Raw genomic sequence first — 23,487 nt, forward strand, 5'->3', positions numbered from 1 at the left:
ACTAGTTTCTGCACTAGAAGGGCTTTCCGAATTTCCTACACCAGGAGCAAGGATAGAGTCACACGAGAAGGTAGGTTGTGTCATGGACTTTTTAGGAGGAAAGAATTTTCCGACACAAACACCATTTGGCCAGTTTTTCTCATCCAATAATTGATCCTTTATTGAATAAGGGAAAGCCACTTTAAAGGACTTGTAATGGGCATTCGACATTAAATCGTAGCACTTCACGGAATCTATTGGAAATTTGTGAGCAACATACTCTGAGAATTTTTCCGACGAGATCGTCGGACTAACACGACCAACGTATAAATGAAATTGACGTGGAACACCAAATGACTTATTGGATGAGTCGGAACCATAAATGACCTGTGTACGACGTTTTTTTCGGTACACTAGTTTGTTTTCACCATCTTCGGGGCCAACTGAGGCATCATCAACATCAGCTGCCACACTTAGGTGTACTTCCTTATTAGAACACAGTAGATCAGACTTCACGGAGGGTAGGGAGCTGCTAATCACCGTTTGGTCAGTAGGAACCGTAGGAACAGAGACCTTGGACCGCTCCAATGTAGCGGAAGCAGCGGAGGTAGCTTCTTCCGGCGTAGCGTCTTGAATTAAAACAGGAACGGATAGTGGACCAGGCACATGTCTTTTCCTTTTGTTTCTTCTGTCCCTTTTTGGACAGTCAGTGCGAATCAGTTCACTCAGTTTAAATTCTAATTTTCTCACGTTCTTTTGTAATTGGTGAAGCGCGTGTTGAAGCTCTAGATTATTATCAACCTTCGAAACAGCTGTCGGTTGCAGGCTGTCAGTGGAGCACCGATTACACAACCAAACAATCGAAGAATTAGAAATAATCACTTCGTACTCAATTCTGGAAAGACTACAGCACTTAAATTGCATAATGCAGCTACAAATGCCGCACTTAACGGTTAGTGACTGGGTCGAAACATGATTAGAGCAGGAGCCACACATCGGAGAGCGATCGTTCGCGGCCATCTTGTGACTATCGAGGAATAACTACGACACGAAAAATACGGCGTAATAACCACAATATCTCCACTGTAAATTTCATTAATGTGCACGATCAAGTTGGTTAAGAACAGCACTATTGCATGAGCTGACGTCATTCAAGATGGCGGCGCACAGTGGGGTATTTAGGCCTTAAACCTGGCCAAAAAGGCAAAAACTCAAATTCGTCGTAGAGGTAAACTAAGTTTTATTACGCAAATGTGACTAGTCGGTGGGCCGCCCCATGTCTATTTTTATTCCTCTATGCACATCCGGTGGCTCCAAAGGTCAGTTGAAGTTCGGCTGTCTGTCTGAGTGGTTGCGCTTTTTCATCGTTTTATGCGGATGACAAGAGTTTGCAAAGTTAATTTTTGTGAGTTAACGGTTCACAGGATTCTAGTGAAATTTTCTTCGTATGTTTATTAAGGTAAGAGCTTACTTTTAACATCGTTATATGGTATATTTTGTATAAAAAATATTACCCATCACTAAAACTTATTTTTCTCAATTTTTTTATAAAATTTAATTTTGAGGAAGCTTTTTCTAAGTGTGTCAGGCTGTGTCAAGGTGTTTTTCATTGATAATCTTGTGCATTAGTATAAGGAGGAATAAATTCAGAAGTAACATTTTCCGCCTAAAGCTGCTTTTGTTTGTAAAATAAGTTCAACATATATCTTGTTGCTAATTTTAAAGTCAAAACTCACTGCAGCGTCAATATGCATTTATACATAAATAGCTTATTAACTCCTGTCGTATTGCTTAGATAAAAAATTGCTTTAACATGGATAATATTAAAGTACACCCTCGATTATCTGAGCCCCGATAATCCGAAACTCCGGATTATCCGAGGCAGCTCTAGGCTTAAATATATGATTTAATTTTCGAACTAAATATAATAATACTGTTAAAACATTTTTAATTTTTAAATTATTCTCTTTTAATTCAAAATTACTTTCAAATGTCCTTTTCATTGGTTAATGAACATGGATATAATACTTTAAAAAAACATTTTACTCTGGTCTAATTGCAGCCCAATGTTATAATAGATGACAATTTCGTATTGTCTGTGGTCCGCGGTATACATCTGCCTATTCGTCGCTCCTCTTATTCTTCTGCGTAACAGAGAAAGTTTTTTTATTAAAATATTAATATTTAAATATTTAAGTTCCAATCCTTAAGTATTTAAATATTAATCCTTATGTAATACTCCTTAAGTATTCCAATATTAAAGTTTAAATATTTAAATATTTAAGTTATATATTGTAACACGCCATTTTGGGCGGGTTGCCATGAGGGGTCAATAAACAACGATAGACAAAAGAGTGGGAGCGTCCGCGTCGACAGCAGGTAATTAAGGTGGTAAGTAGGTGTGTTACGATATTTAAGTTAAAGTTTTTCCTTTAAGTATTTTATTACTGACCAACTATAACTTTTGTAACTATTGCAGTACTTTTACATATTCTTAGTAATAATATACGTTTGTTTCGTTTTAAGATATTGAAAATGGAAAAGGAGTTTACAAGACGAGAATTGTATGATATCCTGAAGGAATCACAAAGCAGGACAATCGATGAAAAATTGTTGTTTATGGAAAACCAAGTTAAAGAAATTACCAACTGCCCAGATGTAGAAAAGGGTTCTTTAAAACGTTCCCTTAGATATTTTAGATCGGAATTCAAGCCAAAGTGGTATTTGGCATACAACAAAGAAGACAGATTTTTTATACAGAATGCAGAGTGGCTGGCGGGTATAGTCAAGGTACCAGTATTTGTTTCGGGGATACCAGGGCGCCCATCAAAGGATTTTGCTAGAGCAAGTGAAAGGAGTAAACGTCGAAAAACGGAAGAACTGAGGCAACAGACATCTCCAGAAGAACTTACCTTCGCAGCAGCCATGAGTCACAGAGCTGCAGGTAACCCTGCTGCAGCAGATTTGATCAAAAAAGTAACCGAAAGTCCAACTAGAGCATCAAAGATTAAGAAGAAACTTGCTTTGCCTGAGAAGAGTGAAATAAGAAAACACACTCCTACCGAAGCCCTAGGAATTTTAATAGATGCCGAATTGACAAAAAATCAATATGAAGTCATTAGAGATGTAAATAAAAAAGTTTATCCTTGCTACTCGTTACTAAAAATGCCAAAAAAGAGTGCTATCCAGCAGAAGATTCCATTGTAGTTTCTGAAACATTGGCTGAAGTTAAACTTCAAGCATTGCTGGATCACACATCTTCAAGATTATGCAAATATTTGGAAGAGGTGTTGAAAACCATCGACATAGAAGAAAAACACAATTTGGAACTGATAACGAAATGGGGATGCGATGGTTCTCAACAGTCGCAGTTTAAACAGAAGTTCCAGAATAAAATTGACAGCGATGCAAATATTTTCCAGAGCTCCTGTGTCCCCTTAAAGCTCCTAGCAAATTTCGATGGAAAGACAAAGACAATATGGCAAAACCCGACCCCTTCTTCCACCAGATTCTGTCGGCCGATACGTATTCGCTTTGTACACGAAACTGCTGACATAACTGTGCAAGAAATCAAGTACATTGAAGATCAAATTCAAGATTTGCGCAAAACAGAGGTACAGAATGATGTTGGTGTAGTACGTATCAAACACACTCTTTGTCTTAACAATGGTCGACGGGAAGGTCTGCAACTCCGCAACTAGCACATCGTCAACGATCAGGTGCTATATCTGTGGGTTAACATTCAAGGATTTCAACAAATTAAACAAGTCTGCTGACGTATACCCCGACACGTTAAAGTTTGGACTGTCTACTCTCCATACTAGAATCAGATTTCTGGAGTCGGTGCTTCATTTGGCATACAAAATACCATTGAGGAAATGGCAGGCGAGAACTTCAGAAGACAAAAACATTGTGAAAGAGACTAAGAAGAAAATTCAGAGGAGGTGTAAGGAAGAATTAGGGCTTCTTGTTGATGTCCCTAAACAAGGTTTCGGGAACACAAATGATGGCAATACTGCTAGACGTTTTTTTCTCAATCCTGCCACGGCCTCAGACATCACAGGAGTAAACCTTGATCTGATCAAAAGATTGAAAGTGATTCTAGAAGCCATTACAAGTGGGCATCACATTGATGTCGATAAATTTCAATCGTACGCTAATGAAACGGCAAAGCTTTATGTTAGCATGTACGATTGGTATCCTATGACACCGACTATGCATAAGGTTTTGGTTCATGGCGCTACGGTAATCAAGCATGCTATTTTACCCATAGGCCAGCTGTCTGAAGAAGCGGCTGATGCCAGAAATAAACATTTCAGATTGTACAGAAGTAAATATTCCAGGAAATTCAACAGATCAATCTGTAACAGGGACGTCCTTAATCGACTTCTTCTAACAAGTGATCCCTTTATGAGCTGCTCAAGAAAACAGCCTCGAAAACAATCCAAGCCTTTCAACAGTGAGACACTCACACTTCTTCTGCCAGAGCCAGCCGAAGGTGGTAGTTCCGGAAGTGGTGTAGGAGAAATTCACGATGAGTCCAGTGAAGATGAAATCGGTAGCAGTGACGAAGAAGAATTTTGAATGTTTTAAATTTATGTTGGGTAACTTTGTGTTTTAATGTTAAATTTATGTTGGGTATGCTTAGTAGGTAATAGAGTTCTCTTTTAGAATATGTTATATTATTTTTTTACTTTTTCCGGTTGGTCTAACGAATTTTTTTTTATAAAAAAATTTTCGGCAGGTCTTATAAAAAAAATAACTAGGCATATCTTCTAAACCATTAATTTTATAAAAAAATTACTATGAATAAAAAAGTCTTAAAATTAAATGAAATGAAGAATCCAAAAACATCATAAAATATAGGTGTTCCAGTTCAGTTAAATTTTGGCCACCATATTGGAAAATGGCGGACACCAAAATTGAATACAGGCAATTTATAACTTATTTCCGACTGAAGTATTAATTTATCACATTTTGATTACCATTAAGACATATTTGGATCAACTTTAATATTATAAATAGTTTTGGCCAGGTTTATGGCCTAAATACCCCACCTCTCTAAAAGTACTGGAGAACCAAGGTAATGCCTTTTGGTCCTTGGTTCAATGAAAGGAAAATCCTGATGATCACCTCCTCGTGGTAGAGAGGGGGCAACGTTATTAAAAACGGCTAACGACACAGGGACCGAGTATCTCCCGGGATAAGGAGACCCCCCCTGTCAAAGCCAACAACCTCTGTAGAGGATGGATGAGCGGACAGGGGTTAGGGCACCCTCTTGCCCTTGGAATGGGAAATCATTCCAAAAGGCGGATGAACTCACAAGGTCAACGGCATAGGATGCGGAAGGCAAGGGGAAACCACCGCATTAAAGACCCTTACGGTATCCCTAGTCCCACTGGACTACAATGAAAGCATGGTGATTCCTGAGAATAAGAAATATTCCGGAGTAATATGCCCACATTCGGATCTCCGGGTGGGCACTATCCCAGGAGAACTGTGTGGTTTGAAAGAGAAGAGAAAGAAGAAGGGAAAGGTAACATCAGCATTGAGAATAGGAACATGGAATGTCAGAACAATGAATAGGAAAGGGAAGTTGGAAAATGTGAAGAAAGAAATGGTGAGACACAACATCAGTATTCTAGGATTAAGTGAAGTAAGATGGGAAGGAGAAGGAGAATTTGATTCAGGAGATTATAAGATTATTTATAAGGGAGGGGAATCTAAGGAAAATGGAGTCGGGTTGATATACAGAAAGAATTTGGAGAGAAATATAACTAAAGTTATGCCAGTAAGCGATAGAGTAGTGGCTATCAAGATACTGAGTAAGCCAGTAGATACATTAATTATCCAAGTGTACTTGCCAACATCAGATGCAGAAGAAGAAGAGATTGAACGGATATATGAGCAAATAGAGGAAGTATATGAAGAAAATGGAAAAGGCAAAGTAAGAACTATAATGATGGGAAATTGGAACAGTGTAGTGGGGAATGGAAGAAGGACGAATGTAGTTGGAGATTATGGACTTGGAAGTAGAAATGAAAGAGGAGAAAAATTGATAAATTTTTGTGAGCGCTTGGAGTTATGGATTGCAAATACTTGGTTTAAAAATCATAAAAGAAGGTTATACACGTGGAAAGCACCTGGAGATATTTCAAGATATCAGATAGATTTTATTATTGTCAATCAAAGGTTTAAGAATAGTGTTAAAATGGCAAAAACCTACCCAGGAGCAGATGCTGACTCTGACCACAATCTTCTAGTTACTGATATAAGAACACGATTGAAGCTTGTTAAGAAAGGGAGGTTGATAAGGAAATGGGATGTAAAAAAGCTGAAAAATGAGAAGAATGAAGCATATAATAAAAATGTTGAGAAAAAATTGGAAGATGTAAGACAAAGTAATGAGGTATCAGAGGAATGGAATAACATTAGGGATGTAATATGGGAAGTCTTAGAAGAGGAAGTTGGTGTTGTACAAAAGGAAAGAAATAGGAAGGAATGGATCACTCAGAGCATGATAGATAAAATGGAGGAAAGGAGAAAGTGGAAAAATGTTCACACTGAAGAAGGAAAAGGGCAATATAGGAAACTTAACAATGAACTACGAAGATTAACTGATAAGGCAAGAGAGGAGTGGATGGAGAGAGAATGCGAAAAGATGGAAGTCCTAGAAGAACAAGGGAGATTGGAAGAAATGTATAAAACAGCTAAAAAGTTCACAAAAAGAGAGCCAAAGAAAATAAGTAAGCAAGGAATGTTAAATAAATACGGAAAGATAACAACAGGTGTTGAGGAAAACAAAAACATATGGAAAGAATATGTGAAAGAACTATATGATAGTAAAGATGATCATTCTGAGATGGAGCTGGAAGAGGAATGGGAATGTGAAGAGGTGAATAGAGGACCAAACATACTGAGAAGAGAAGTGGAAAAGGCAATCAAGGATCTCAAGGAAAGGAAAGCAATGGGATGCGATAGAATACCATCAGAAGCATTAAAGAACCTAGGTAACAGTGCAATGAGTCGATTAACAAATTTAATCAATAGGATATATGATACCGGGAGCTGGCCTGATGATCTACTTAAAACTATTCTAATACCAATACCAAAGAAATGTAATGCCAAAGAATGTAAAGACTATAGGACAATTAGTCTTATATGCCATGTTACCAAAGTAATTACAAGGATTATATTAAAAAGAATCGAAGGAAGAATTAAAGAAAATATGGGAGAAGATCAATTTGGATTTAGAAAGGGTAAAGGGACTCGTGATGCAATAGGATGCTTGAGGATGATAGGAGAAAGAATGATGGAAGTGAATAGAGATTTGTACATTTGCTTTATTGATTGGGAAAAGGCATTTGATAAGGTTAATTGGAATGTGTTATTGAAAATTTTGAAAGACATTGGCATTGATTGGAAAGATAGGAGATTAATAAAGGAGATGTATTGTAGGCAGGTAGTAGTTATAAAAATTGGAGATGATGAAACAGAAGAAATTGGCATAGGAAGAGGAGTGAGGCAAGGGTGCTGCCTTTCTCCAGAGCTCTTCAATGTTTATGCAGAAAAAATGATGGAGAAAGCTTTAGAAAAAGCTAGAGGAGTTGTAATAGGAGGAGAAAGAATAAAAACAATTAAATATGCAGATGATCAGGCAGTGCTGGCAGAAAGTGAAGAAGATTTACAACAAGTGATGGATGATATAATGGATGTGGGGAGGGAATTTGGAATGAACTTAAACATAAATAAAACCAAGGTGATGAGAATCAGCAGAAAAGAAGGTTGTGTTTGTATATCCTTAGAAGGAAATATCATACAGCAAGTACAGACTTTCCAATATTTGGGAAGTCTGGTAAGATGGAATGGAAGTTGTACTGAGGAAATAAGAAGAAGGATATCAATAGGTAAAGGAGCGTATGGAAAGGTAAAAGCATTGTTAACAGCAAAAAGAATTCCAATAGAGATGAGGAAGAGGTTTATGAAATGTTTTGTGTGGAGTGTAGTGTTGTACGGATGTGAATCATGGACTGTTAAAAAGAAGGAGGAGAGATATTTAGAAAGTTTTGAAATGTGGGTATGGAGACGAATGTTGAAAGTGAAGTGGACTGACAGAGTGAAGAATGACGAAGTTCTAAGAAGAATAGGCGAGGAAAGAAAATTAATACATATGATTCATAAGAGGAAGGCAAGTTGGTTAGGGCATATATTAAGAAGGAATTGTTTGGAACGGAGAATAATAGAAGGGAAGATAGAAGGAAAGAGAGGAAGAGGAAGAAGGAGGATGGGAATGTTGGATGATATAAGAAGAGGAAGAAAATACAAAGACCTAAAGGAGGATGCTCAGGATAGAGAAAGATGGAGAGAAGTCCAGTGGAAACCTGTCTAAGGACAGTAATCACTGATGATGATGATGATGACCCCACTGTGCGGCGGTGCGAATTACGTTTTTCTTTGATGGCTTGTAAGAGGTATTTTAAATGCACATAATAAAAAAATAGATGACTTTAGAGCCATATTGTTACAACTTTTATCTTAATAATTACACCTACTTTTCAGAAACGTCCTTACCTAAATAGCTGTTCAGAGACCTATTGTCTTAGCAAAAAATATATTTCCAGTAAGCCACCTAATGCCACTCCACGTGACGTCACATGGAACCTAGATGCTATACGAGTAGTCGGGAGTTTTACATCGTCTGCGATTACCAATGCATTCATGAGACACAGAGCTCAGAGAAGCATTTCTAAATAATCACCTATTATAATTGCCTATTGTCAGAAAGTTTCTTTGGTTTGTTAGGATGTTAATAATCCTTATTTAAGCCATGCGCCAACTGCTCGCAGGGTACTCTGCTACATACTAGCAGCCTACACCGTATCGGCACTCATGGCCTCGCACCAAGGTGGCCTCGCACCAAGGTGGCCTCGCGCCAAGGTGGCCTCACATAGCGGCAGCCGGAACCGGAATGACATCACACGGGCTTCTCCCAGAATTCATACTAAGCCGTCGCGTTTTTGCGCACTTGAAAATTTTCACTTTTCATTTGATTGCCAAAAACAGATATCATTTAATAATCTGAAAGCGTGAAATACGCACTCCAAGAGTAATAATCTTTCGATTTAGGCAATGGATACGAACTCCTTGGGCGGGCTCGCGGGGTTACTCTCCTGGGCCGAGGTCTGAAGCGTTAGCTTATCACCTCTGCACCGCAGAAGGGGGAGGACTGGAAGGAGCAAGGAAGGAGGCGCCGCCGCGATAGGAGCCCGACGACGCCTCCAAGGAAAGGACGGGGAAGGAAGGACGGGACGAGGAATCCTGCACCGTCACAAAGGCGGGCAGGTCCTACCACTAACGAAACCAAGCTATACGCAATTAATATGCTACCAATTTTAGTAGATTTTCCTATAAGGAAGAAAAATCTATCGATCAAATCGGTAGATTTTCGATTTAGGCAAAAAAAAAGAGGAAACCACCCTATTTATATCTCACTTTAGTTGGAAAAACTTGCTACAAGACGGACAACTTTGAGGCCTTCGTTCGCCGTGCTGAGAGGAGGGCAAACCAAAATGCAAGACTACAGAAAAGGTACATTCGAGATGCCCAAAATCTCTTGGAATTTTGCAGGAGCAAAGAATTTTTAAAACGTTATAGATTTCCCAAGGAAACAGTAAGTGGACCTTTGCAGGACATTTTGCGCCCACACTTCATTAATGATTCCATTAGAGGGTTACCTATTCTACCAATTTTGAAGCTGCTTACAGAATTGAGATTTTGCCACTAGCTGCTATCAGGTAATTTTTTTTGATACCTTCAAATATAATACTCAAAGAAATATTTTTGGACTTCTAGGCAACTATTCACTTGAGGTTCCTTTCTCTATGAATATTGTTCAGCCATTATTTTAAGGTCGTTGGTGGTGATCTACATGGGATCAGTCAGTCAAGTGTCTCAGTGATAGTAAGAGAAGTATCACGAGTATTTGCTCAAAGATTTACTGATTTCATAAAGATACCGACAATTTTGAAATAGACTCATAATTCTCGACAATTTTATGAAGTGGCAGGATTCCCAGGCCTACTAGGTGCTGTTGATGGGACGCATGTCATGATTAAAAATCCTGGTGGTGACCATGCTGAGGTATATCGAAATAGGAAAGAATATTTTTCGATTAATGTGCAGGTATGTTATTGTTTGCCAGTTAATAATAGTTCATTTTGTTTCATAATTATAATCATTGACCCACAATCCTGAGATGGTGGCAATTTCAAGGTCCTGATATTACATTCATTATGCCCTCAATTTGGCCTCCAATAATCTTATCTTGCTGCACTTTGCCATGTCTTCTCAATTACCTTTCGATATTCATTTGATAAACAAAAAGTTATAGTATAGATATTTTGGATTGTCAGCATTGCTTCTGAATTTGTTAAAGGAATATTAGTAAATAGAAGAAGATAGATAAAGAAATAAATATATTATGTCTGGTCGATGTAGGGATTAGTTCTCAACAGTGACTTCCAATCTCAATCCAAAAACAACTTCCAATATTATGCATGGCTTTAACTCCCCTGTTTCAAAGTGTACAGGAGACATGAACACCTTGAAATGCCATAGTTTATTAGTGATAAACTATACGTGAAAAAAACTCTTAAGTCATCAGTGAAATCCTACCCTACATACAGCACTTTGGGGTAGAATAGATTTTTTATCAAGTATAATAGGTAATTAGTTGAAAATATATTCATTTACACATAATAATTTGAGTCATATGTAAATGTAATTTTTTTAATCCATAAGGTATCTAAGGATATTTTTTCTACTGCAACATCCTAACAACATCTATAAAATTTAGGAAGTAGGAAATATCCATCTATGGTTGTAACCTTATTTGGGTATCGACTAGATATGCATGCCACTTGGGTAATTTCCTGTATATTAATAATCGCCACCACTCAGTTTTATATGTATTATCTTCCCTATCATTTTCAGGTTGTAGTAAATCATTCCATGCAATTTATAGATTTCGTTGTACGAAGACGTGGATTCTGCCATGATGCAAGAGTCCTTGACAGTTCAAGTATAAGAGCTAGATTGGACGAAGGGTTATTTAAAGGAATTCTTTTTCAAATAATACATAGAAATTAGTTGGAGAACTGGCAACTTATTCTGTAAAATTACCATAAAAATCAATACCTACATGTCTAGCATTCAATCAATGAGTATCAAGTATCCTTCAAGTGAATCCTATCATAATGTAAAGGTCAAATATTTTGCAACAGTTAAAAGCCAAAATATTGAATGCAATATATATATTTTATTCAATAAAAAATTAAATTAAATGACCTAAAAATGTTACTAAAAATAAAAAATAAAATTTATACGAAAAATTATTTTTCTTTGACATTTTCTTCTTCAATTTTTTTAAATTGGGCTTCAGCCACCTTACGGGCTGCTATTGCCTGTTTAAGGTTTTCTTCAGTGATTCTATCTATCTCATGAAATCTACGGATCTTCATCTTGAGAAGAGTCCTGAGATACCCCATTTCCTCCTCCTTCATAGCCAGCCTGGCTTTCAACTCCTATTCAGTTTGCTGAAGATGACTTTTCACTGTAAATAAATGGACAATAATTTCAAATTAATTGCAATCCCCAATTTTTCCACAATAGCCTGTTCCTAATCTAATTTGTTGCCAAATGCCAGAAAGTGACAATATCTAATCAATTACTTTCATCCTCGCCTCTACCATAGTAGTATATTCATCACATTCAAGCATAATAATGTATCAATTCTTGGAGATGGGAATAATATAGGCTTCATATTCCAATATGAAAGGTCATTCACACATACTACCCAAACATTCGACTATTCAATTCACATTGAATGTTATAAGCTTGCCAATAAATGGTTAAAAGTACATTGAACAAACTCATCATGCACCAATGAAAGTATCCCTACTGAGATATTTTCTTTAATATTAAGTGCTAAAAGCTTAGCTTTTGAGAGCCCACCTTTTTTGCCAGGTCGGCGCACCTTGTAGGAGGGGAGGGTATCAGGAGAAGGCCGCTTATCATTACTTTTTACTGAATAGCAGGGTTGATCTGCTGGCGCAGGACTGGATAGGAAGTAGGACCGTGAAGGTGATAGGCTGCCGTTGGAAGAGGGATGTACAGGGTTCAATTCTTGATTATGAGGTGCTTCAAAATTCCCCAAATATATGGATCATGTCTGGAAGCGGGGATCCATTTATAATAAAAAAATTTAAGTTCGGGTCACATATCTGAAAATGTTGTTAATCAACAGCTTTTCAACAGGAAATGGCTTTCATCAAAAGGTAACTCTTGCATTAATACTAGTTTGACATTTACCGCCTGAACATTAAGAGAATGATTAGGTACCCCAATGATAAACATATGCTTCTTCATGTGTTCTAGGAGCAATTATATTTATATATTAGGTGCGCAAGAAAGTAGTAGTAGTATTTAAATTTAGGGTGCGTCGACAGCTAGGTCATTTCGCACCACTACTGTGTCATTTAATTCCAAAACTTATGTAGAAAGAGAGCCACTGCATATGATGTCTTCGTACAAAGAGTTAGCATAATTTGATTTTATTAAAAATATTTATTTAATCTCTATCGTAACAGGCTCAACTTTGTGGAGGTTCATTCTAATAAATAAAAGCAAACAAACTATGTATAAATCCACCAATTTATTTATGTGGTACTACTAGTTTCGACGCAGCGGCGTCATCATCAGGGAAACAAACATCCTTATATATCATGTGGTAGATCACTGGTCACTTCTTGATAAACAGACTTCTTAATATCCCCCTTTCAGAAGAGAACTTCAACAAGGAATTGGAAACGATCAAAGCAATAGCAGCAACGAATGGCTATGACAGATCTCTTTAGGATAAAATACTCGTAAAAAAACGCTCCCTAAGAGCACAAGAAATGTTATTCAGGCAAAGGGAGTCAAAGGAGGAAAAATTTAAGTGGAGAAAGTTACCTTTCTACGGTATTTTATCACAAAAAGTGAGCAACCTTTTCCCTAAAAACCTTAACAAGATTGCTTTTTATAACCACAATAACCTGAAAAGAATATTTAACAACACTAAGGAAAGGAGTGGCCCATTGGACAATAGTGGCATTTATTTATTGGAATGCAATGAATGCTCTGCAGCGTACATCGGACAAACAGGCCGCACTTTCCGGAAGAGAGCGGAGGAACACAAGAGGAGTTTTCGAACTTGTAACCTCTCCCAATCCCACTTTGCTAAGCACTTGTGGGAAGAGAACCACAACAGTGATTTTATGCCAAAAATTCTACACAGGGAGGAAAAAGGCAGAAAAATGAACAAGCTAGAAGAGTTGGAGATAAGAAGGCTCATCAAGAAACGTCCCCTTCTTAATGATATCCTTTATGAAAACCTTTCCCCCCTCCTAATAGCCTCCCTGAACCTCACGGAAAAACCAACAACCCATAATCCTTCCCTTCCCCTCATTCCTACGGACACCTCCGTCATTACCTTAGTCACCAACAACTTTCCGTTACTCCCGACCAACGGTCTTCCACACCCCGCCCCTCTCCAACTCTCACCATCCTCCCACAACGCCCAATCACATACCTCAGATTTCCCAGCCACCCCTTCCACCTAACTTCTTCCTCCCGATACCACATGATATATAAGGATGTTTGTTTCTTTGTAGCCTTTGTACCCGCTGCGTCGAAACTAGTAGTACCACATAAATAAATTGGTGGATTTATACATAGTTTGTTCGCTTTTATTTATTAAATATTTATTTCTTTGAGGGACTGAAATGTATAATTTAAGTTGGTAGGGCGGTCTCCTAAAAGGGCTTCTAGGTCTCCCCCTAGATTAATCCGTCACGGTACTTAACACAATTTATCAGGATATGTCTAATATTTAACGGGCACCTACAATCATCACATTGGGGAGGTTCTTTCTCTTCAGTAAAGAGATACGCATGGGTCAAAGGGCTGTGCCCTATCCTCAACCGTAAGAGTACTACCTCCTCTCTCCGTGCTCAACTAAGTTCCCGCTTGTTAAAGTGCGTAATGAAAAATTGATGTTAGCGACAAGCGCTTTTCATTTTTTTTGTAATGACCAGATGTACGTGAGCTGTCATGGCGGTGTGATGTTAAGTTAATAAAAACTTGTAAAACTGATACCATGGACCTCTTCAGGTCATGGGCCCAGGAACGCGTGTAAAAAAATAAGGAGATAATATTTCTATAACATTTAGAAAAATCAAAGTCATCGTTATACAGTTCAACTGAAAAATGTCGCTCCCAACATCGGAAGATACCGCACATGTGCAGACATTGAAAGCGGCCGACTCGTATCCTATGTGGACTTTCCAGCTCAAAATTCTGTTAAGTGCGAAAGATTTAATGGAAAAAGCTGATGGTAGTGAAACGTTAAGTGATCAGGGTTCTGATGCAATTAAAATTAAGAAATGGAAAACCAAAGACGCGTTGGCACAACACTATATCGTGTCCACGATAGATAGACAAGTAGTGTCACACATCCTAACGTGTACGTCTTCGAAAGAAATGTTTGACACTCTAAAAAGGATCTACCAGAGGGAAACCGGGCAACAAAGGTGTCTCCTTCTTCAAGAGTTCTACAACTTTCGCTACGACAAAACGAAAGACATGATGACCAACATAAGCCATCTGCAGAACATCGCATTCAAGTTGAACCGCATGGATCAACCCATAGACGACACCATGATCATCACGAAGATTATGACGATCCTGCCTGAAGAGTACAAACACTTCGGCAGTGCCTGGGATTCAACGAGTGGCGCCGACCAGACGTTACAGAACTTGTGCGTGAGGCTGCAACTTGAAGAGAACAAGCTCAACTTGGAGTCTAAAGATGCAAACGTATCCTTTAAAGCTGAAATAAAAGGTAACCTGAGTAAGTACTCTCCTAAGTGCTACCAGTGTAACGAAAAAGGGCACATTAAGAAAAATTGTCCACTAACTAGAAGATGTGGTATTTGTAAGAAAAATGACCATGCTGAAAAAGACTGCTACTTTAGAAATAAACGTTGTTCTTTTTGTGGTAAACCAATCATAAATCAGTGGACTGTTTTTTCAGGGACAATAAGAACAAATTTAAAAGTTATAATAAATTGTGTTTTCAACCAGAAATGAATGTTAAAGCTAACTTGAATACCGATTTTGATTTTGTAGTTGACAGTGGCTCCTCAAGTCACATGGTGATTGAAAAAGAACAGTTAACCAATGCAGAAGCATGTACAGAAAACATTAAGGTAGCAAAGAAAAACCAAAGCATGAATTCAGAAATAGTTGGAACATTTATTGGTGATAAATGTGATTTACAGAAAGTTTACTATGTGCCGGATCTTTCTAGAAATCTTCTGTCAGTGAGTGCAATTACTGAAAATGATGGTGTTGTGGTATTTACCAAGGAAAGAGTTGAAGTCTTTAAGAACGATTCAGTGGTACTTGAGGATAATAAAAATGACAATGGATTGTATGTTATAAAATTGAAGTCTCAGATTGAAGCCTTAGCAATACAATGCAATAATCCAATCATAGAATGGCATAGAAAATTAAGGCATATAAGCTTCAAAAATTTGATGAAAATACCTCATTTGTGTGATGGAATTTCGAAAACTCTTGTCAGTTCAGAAAATAATATTGTTTGTTCCGTATGTATGCAAGCAAAACAGGTAAGACAACCTTTTGTAAAACACAGGGTAAGAGCTGATAGACCGTTACAGTTGATACATTCAGATGTCTGTGGACCTATAGATCCTCCAACACATGATGGAAAAAGGTATTTTGTAACATTTGTAGACGATTATACACATTTCTGTGTGGTGTATCTTATAACTCATAAGAGTGAAGTATCAATGTATTTGAAACAGTATGTAAATGAAGTAGAAACCCATTTTAACCACAAAATTTCCAAAATTAGGTGTGATAACGGTGGGGAATACCAAAATCTTGCCTTGAAACAGTGGTGTAGAGTGAAGGGCATAGTGTTAGACTTTACAATCCCCTATTCTCCTCAATTAAATGGGACTGCTGAGAGATTCAATCGTACTTTGATGGAAAAAGCGAGAGCATTAATATTTGACTCCAAACTGGGAAAGGAAATGTGGGGAGAAGCTGTGTATACCTCAGCCTATTTATTGAATAGAAGTCCTACGACAGCAGTTCAAACCACTCCTGCGGAAAAATGGTTTAAGAAAAGACCCGACTTGTCTAACCTCCAGATTTTTGGCTGTGTCGGCTATGCCAAGACTCTTGGACATCTAAAAAAGTTAGACAGTAGAAGTATAAGGTATATTTTCATGGGTTATGCAACAAATGGTTATCGCCTTTGGGATCCAAATGAAAGAACAATTGTTGTATTAAGAGATGTGGTTTTTACTGATCAGTCAATGGAACTTGATCTCCAAACGTACCACAGGAGGGCACATCAAGAAATTGCAGTAGAAGAAGAAGAAGATACCGAAAATACTCCTTTTCAAGAGCTACATGGAGAAGATGAAGAAAGAAGTGACATATACTGTTTAAGGCCTAGGAGTGCAATAAAAAGACCACAGAGATTTGAAAACTTTGTCTCTGACTATGACCAGGAAGGAATGCTGACCTACAGTGAATCCATAAAAGGAAAAGACCAAGATCGATGGCAGAAAGCAATAAATGAAGAAAAGGAATCATTAAAAAGAAATAGAACGTGGGAATTAGTTGACCCCAGAGAAGCAGAAGGAAAAGGTATCCTTACTAGCAGATGGATTCTCAAAATTAAAGACAATGGAAGATACAAGGCGAGACTTGTCGTTAGGGGCTGTGAACAGAAATCCAACAGCATAGACTTTGAAGAAATATTGAGTCCTGTAGTAGAAACAAGCTCCCTGAGAATTCTTTTTGCTATTGCTGCCAGGAATAATTTGTCTATTAAAACATTTGACATTAAAACAGCCTTTTTGTATGGAGAACTGGAAGAAGAGATTTTCATGAGAATACCTGAAGGTTTCCAAGATGCTGGAAAAATCTGCAAATTAAAAAAGGCGCTTTATGGACTTAAGCAAGCTCCAGCAAGATGGAACAGCACACTGACAACCTTTCTCAAAGAAGAAGGGCTGATTCAACTCAAGACAGATCAGTGTATTTTTAAAACCTATGACAATAGCCTATATTTAGCTATCCATGTGGATGATGGAATTCTTCTGGGCAAAAACTCAGTGAAGATGAATGAGTTGTTGTTGAAGATGAAAGAAAAGTTTGACATGACAATTTCTGAAAATCCTAAAACATACTTAGGCATGGAAATCAGAAGAACAAATGATGGTTTGTACATAACTCAGGAAAACTATGCTAAACAGGTGCTGAAGCGTTTCAGCGTGATAAACTGCAAACCAATGACTACCCCTGGCGAAAAATCTGTGTAACAAATATGTGTAAAAATATGGTACATTATGTAAAATTACACATTTACTACACTTTTCTACTCACAAAGTTACACAAATCGTACAGTCTGTGCATCCTGTACATCATTGATACCACAGCCGTACTCAATGTGATGCATCAGATGTTACACAGATTGTACCACTAAGTTACCAGTCTATTCATGCACCAGAATTGTACTCAATATATACACATCAATCACTATTTTTGGGGACACAAATGTCATCACAATTTTACCACTGTGTCGCGATACCATTATATTATGTAATTATTATTTTTTAATATAAAGGATTAAATTTCGTATTTTGAAACTTGCGCCAAAGGCCAAAGCGACCGGCGGCCATCTTGCATACCATGTCCCAACAGCCGTCGCGCTGAAACATTCGCAGCTACTGTATTTTGTGACTTAGCGAATTAAGCTATGCTGTAGAATCTTATTTTACAAGCAAATTTACGTTGAAGTACGCAATGGAAGAAGTAAATAATCCGTGTTTCGCAATGAAGACTGGCAAAAAGGAATTGGTAGAATACTATTTCAGGGACTTTTTAAATCGACGCCGTTTTAAGTTCCTGTCTGTTTCTGTGTACTGAATTACCGGGTAAAGTGGATCCTAGCGGCACGAAGAGAGATATAAGAATATATCCTTGTCAGCATCAACACATATCTGCTGAGCTGACCATGTAAATGTAAGTAAATGGAACATTTTTTCTATTCGTTAGTAAATCACCGAGGTTGTGCATGTAATCTTTCGTATGTACTAATACGATTAATGAACCGCTAATTTCTGTCCAATAAGTATTTAAGATTATTAATTACTATGTTCACAGTTTAATTACAATTTAGCATGACCTTTGCTTTCGCGGCCATAGTAAAAATACAGTCCATTCAGACCGATTAAGTGGAAATATCAGGGTTCTCGCAGAAGAATCCACTTTGTTAGCAGTTAGTTATGGCATTAAAGTATCAGTCTCAATCTCAATTAAATCGTATACGAAGAGTTTTTTCTTGAAAACGTATAACCATTGGAAATACGTCGAAGAATTATAATAATTAATAAGCTGTTCAAAACATAGCCATCAATTTAACTGTCTCCGATCATTATCATTTAGGAATTGATTTGTGCTTCAGTACATTTTTTACGAATGCCTAAATTGCAATGAAAGTCATAAAGAGTTTTAATGTTATCAATTTTCACAATATACGCATCTACCTTTGAAAATGAAGATTACAATGTATACTTCATTACTGTTACTTTGTTAATTTCATTGCAGATTTCCGAGTTGGCCCTAATTGGAGGCAACACTTCTAAATAAATGATTTTAACGAACTATCCGGTATGTCATGAAAGACATCTTGGAAGCCAACTATAGCTGGGTAGGCTACAAAAATAAAAGAGTATTTTCTTAGCTTGGCCTGAAAACAATAATTTTTGGTAAATTTTATATTACATTTTTTCATCATTAGAGGAGAGATACTATCTGAGGCTATTCTAAATCAAAAGGATATTTCTTTGTGAAAACACCCCAAAAAACATCTATCCCTTTCTTCAGTAAGACTTATTTCTTATTAAGCTCTTCATCCCCACTACATAAGTTATTGTCTAACATATCTCTTCCTTATTTTCCATATAAATTGATCCTTCAAAAATTTTATAAATTACCTATGATGATTAATTGGACTACATGTTGTTGATATCATTGTCATAGAGTATACCCCTTCTTTTACAGATGCAGTTCGACTTTATCACCTAAGTGCTTCATCTAAGGAATTAAAAATTACACAAAGCATTGGCTTAGACATGACAAATTTAGGGATGCCTAGAAGAAAGGCCATCATATTGATCATCCTAATCAGTAGTGCAGTTCTCAATTCTTTGTAGCATTAGTGTGTAATTAATTTTCCCATATTATGTCAATTGGTGTTTTAACTTTTAAGTTATATTGAATAACAATATTAAATTTCCTAAATTTGATATCTTTGTGGAAGTATTCTGAAGCTGTTTATTAGTGTGGCTTCTTTTAAAATTCTGTTAGAAAATAAATAGAGTTGTGATAACATAAATGCATAAAATTACTAGAATTTAGTTTTCTGTTAATAACCAAATGAGTTTGATTAATGGTTGCACAAAAGTCCGCAGAGGTGATGACCATGTTGTCAAAGCTGGCCAGCGATTTAAATGGAAGACATAACACTGGCTTGGGGAAGAAGAAAATCTCAGGAGCCTGGCTTCGTAAGTTACTTCAAATTTTATTTTACCTATTGGCTTAATATAAGTTGACTGGAATCAACATGGTATGAGGTAAAATAAATAAGAGCAGTAACTTAAGGGGTTGTTATTTATGAAAATGTTGTGAAAAATAAGGTTCTCTCAACCACTGTTTCATTTCATTAAAAAAAAAGAAAGATTGTTTTGACAGAAAGTGTAATGATATGCATTAAACCAAATTTTTGTCCATTTTATCAAGTTATAAAATTTTGCTTGACAAATGTTCTTAATTTTACTTTTTCATTTAACAGGAACTATCAAGATCATCAAGAGGGAGTAGAGGAGGCAACGATTAATGATTTATAGTTCTTCTTCAAACAGCAATAAAGATTGATTTTTAAACATTCATGCATTTATGTTTTTAATTTTAATCCTAATTGCATGGTACCCTTGTTACCATTATTGTACACCTGTGTACTAAATGGTACTATAGTGTACATCATGTACACATCATGTACCACTGCAGACTCTGTACTCACTGTACACAATTCAGCGCCAATAGGGAACTTGCATATATTTCAGATATAATCAATAGCCCCAAAATTATATAAAAATATATGTTTGCATACCTCGGTGAAAGTTTTTTTATTATTTTATGACGTGGTTTGCGATATTTAATGCATCAAAGTTCACGAGAATTTTCAAATGCAAGTGAGAAGCGAAAACGCCCGATGATTGGCTGGTAGAAAAGTGACGTCATAGTTCAGTACGAGGCACGGCGGCACGGCCATAGTATAGGATGCATACTTGAATACATGCGACGGCGTGGTTATGATTCATTTATTGAAGTGCAGACGTATCGGAGTTGTTCATTGTGACTTCAGGGCTATTATTTGATCTATTTCTCCTCCATTGAAAGCGATAGATTGCGTAAAGATGAAGGCATATGGTTATTCTTAGGCTGATCCTAGCAAGCTTCCTGTTACTGATTCCATCATGATAACAGGGTATTAGTGAAACCGTAGACTTCGTCGGCTCGGAAAGTCGATGCCGAGAAATGGAAAGGTAGCTCATGTGCATCTGAAATGTTTTATAGTTCATAACATAGTGAGACTTGCGTATAATATTGGCGAAAGCGTATACTCATGTGAAATGTGTATTCTTTTGGCAGACCGGTAGAGTCTTATGGTGAACTTATTTCCACCTCGAAGCTGTCGATGATACTTTCAACTTAAAAATACCTTGCCTGGAGGGCGACAGGAAGCTCTGAGGAAGCCAGACGATTAATGTTTCAATTTAGTAGCGATAATATAGACGAACTTCCAACACAATCTACCATCTTGTGACTCAAAAACCCCGAAGCCACTTCCTATTCTGCAGAAAGAATCGGTCAATCGCACTTCGATCAATGTAATAAAGACAACGTCTTCAGGTGTTAATAAGTTACTTTTGTAATGAAATCCTTCCTAAAGTAGAATTAAAATGTGAATGTTTTCCAAACAGAGTCTTTAATACATTTTGGGAGCTTTTCTCACGATATATCTGAAACTTACTCTAAAAGCGAGCTCATCGTCATTGCGATCGGTTGTCACTTAAAAATTCCGTATCGGAAATCCTAGAGGGATGACTTTCGACTGGAACCCGTGGTGAAAATATCATCCCAATCCAATTTCTATTTGGTTTTAACTGGGGAAATAAGAGCAACATAGAACTGCACATTCTTTGGGCAACTTTGGGTTTGACTTTCCCTCAAACACCCCATTTCCCCTGTGGTGCACATCAGTCCTATCTTTATACGATGGCCTGACAACCTTTAAATGGATCCTTGGTTTATCCTGACAACCAACTAAATGGAAATTGCTGATCCACACATGTCTTCTTGTTATCTCCATAGTTTCCAAATCAAAGGCCGCGGAACATTCCTCTTGTGACTCAACTTATTTTTTGAAAAGCAAGCAACGGCGTAGAATAAAATCAAAGAATGCTGCGATTAATTTTTTGTGACCACCTCTAGATTCCATTCTTTTTCCATCTACAACTTCCTTTATCTTTCGGGGTAAACTATGGGACAAGATAATGTTTAAATATTTTCATTAATTTATAACAAAATATAAGTTCGAAAAATACCCAAAAGCCATTTTATTAATCCGCACTGATGAGTGTAAATTAATGTGGAAGATGAATGCTGTAGACGTAGTAGTTTTCCTTAGGTTGAGTTGCAAAGTTCATGAAGTTGACAAAACGGCTAATTTTTCGGTGCGCGGAGTCATTTATTGCACTGACCGTGTCTACATTTTTCAATTTTTTTGTAATAAAATAAATCAGAATTTAAGATAAAATTTCCTTTAAAATGACGTATAGTTCATTATTATAGCATGTAGTGAAGCCAGGATATAAATTTGCAAAGTACAGCGGCACATCATTTTGACGCCGACAGTAGAAGAAAACGCTGTCTTCTTGGCTGGCACTCGAATGCATGAGGATCAACGTTGCTCTATATTTTCATATTTCCTCCCTTGATTTTAAACATCATGGAATTTTCTATGTCCTTCCGTAACTGAAATTGAACAAGTGCCTTAATAATTTGAGTCCATCGTAACGATCGTAACCATCGAGAAACACCTATCTCGATTTTTGTTGAGAAGTTGAGTTTTTATTCTACGGCGGCCGAATTATCGAAAAATCTCAGTTTCAAGTTATTAAGTCAATGAAATATGGAAATATTATTTATATTAAAGTTATCTTCGCTCACATAGCACACGGGTTTATCATTCCGTTTATTATACTCTTATTTTTCCGTAACGCTCATCCCGACAGACGGCATGCATCGAGGCTTTTCTTCTAATTTCCTCCGTGGGAATGCAGACGAAAATTTTTTCTGGGGTGTTATTGCACAGAGGAACAATGCACCACTTGTAATTTTTCCTTATTTCACCCATGTTCTCCTTTAAACGCAACGTGGCTCTTCCAAACCTGCAGTTACTGGGCTTGGATCTTGGACTCGTACTGAACTATGACGTCACAGCCAAAGATTAGTGGGGGCGGTATTTTTTAGCCCGCGAAACTCGGGCGACTTTTGGGAGTCATTTTCTAGGGTATAAACTGAATTTTAAGCGGAAAAAAGTATATTGCTGTACTAAGTGTTTACTGTAGTATATCAGCATACTGTTTATAAAAAGTATGCAATTTCCCTATTGTTACACAAGTTACACACAAAACCTACTCAGATTGGGCCACTTTACCACAAAGTTACACAGATTGTACACTGGAGTTATAACTATGTACACTATGGTTACACACAGCCTTCTCAGAGTTTACCATTTTCCTACACTAATGGTACACTCAAAAGTTACCATTAGGTTACACAAATGTTACCATTCTTTTTCGCCAGGGACGCCTATATTGCCTGCTGTTGACGAAAACGAAGATGAAATGGAATCACCCTTTCCATACAGAGAAGCCATTGGAAGTCTGCTCTACCTGAGTTGCAAAACGAGACCGGATATGGCATATAGTGTTAATCTTGAGAGTAGATCAATGGAAAGGCCTACCGAACGAAATGTTCAAAATGTGAAACGGACGCTTAGATATTTAAAAGGGACAATGAAATTGGGAATTCGTTACTTCTCTAAAGGTAACATGTGTATAGAAGCATTTTGTGATTCAGATTTTGCGGGTGACAATAAAGACAGGAAAAGTACGACAGGTTATGTGATAATGTTTGCTGGTGCTCCCATTTCTTGGTGCTCCCGTAAGCAAAAAATTGTTGCTTTATCTTCTACAGAAGCAGAATACATAGCTGCGGCAGATTGCTGTAAAGAAA

At 37.2% G+C, this 23,487-nt stretch overlaps 1 long non-coding RNA gene across 1 annotated transcript; it reads left to right on the forward strand.

Moving 5' to 3' along the window:
- Positions 1-19,497: 19,497 nt before the first annotated feature.
- Positions 19,498-20,069, forward strand: LOC124165902. Its single transcript, XR_006866346.1, has 2 exons — positions 19,498-19,688; positions 19,976-20,069. It is a non-coding gene; the product is annotated as an uncharacterized LOC124165902 (long non-coding RNA).
- The last annotated feature ends 3,418 nt before the right edge of the window (positions 20,070-23,487 follow it).

Source organism: Ischnura elegans, chromosome 9, assembly GCF_921293095.1.
Source record: "Ischnura elegans chromosome 9, ioIscEleg1.1, whole genome shotgun sequence".
Lineage (NCBI taxonomy): Eukaryota > Metazoa > Arthropoda > Insecta > Odonata > Coenagrionidae > Ischnura > Ischnura elegans.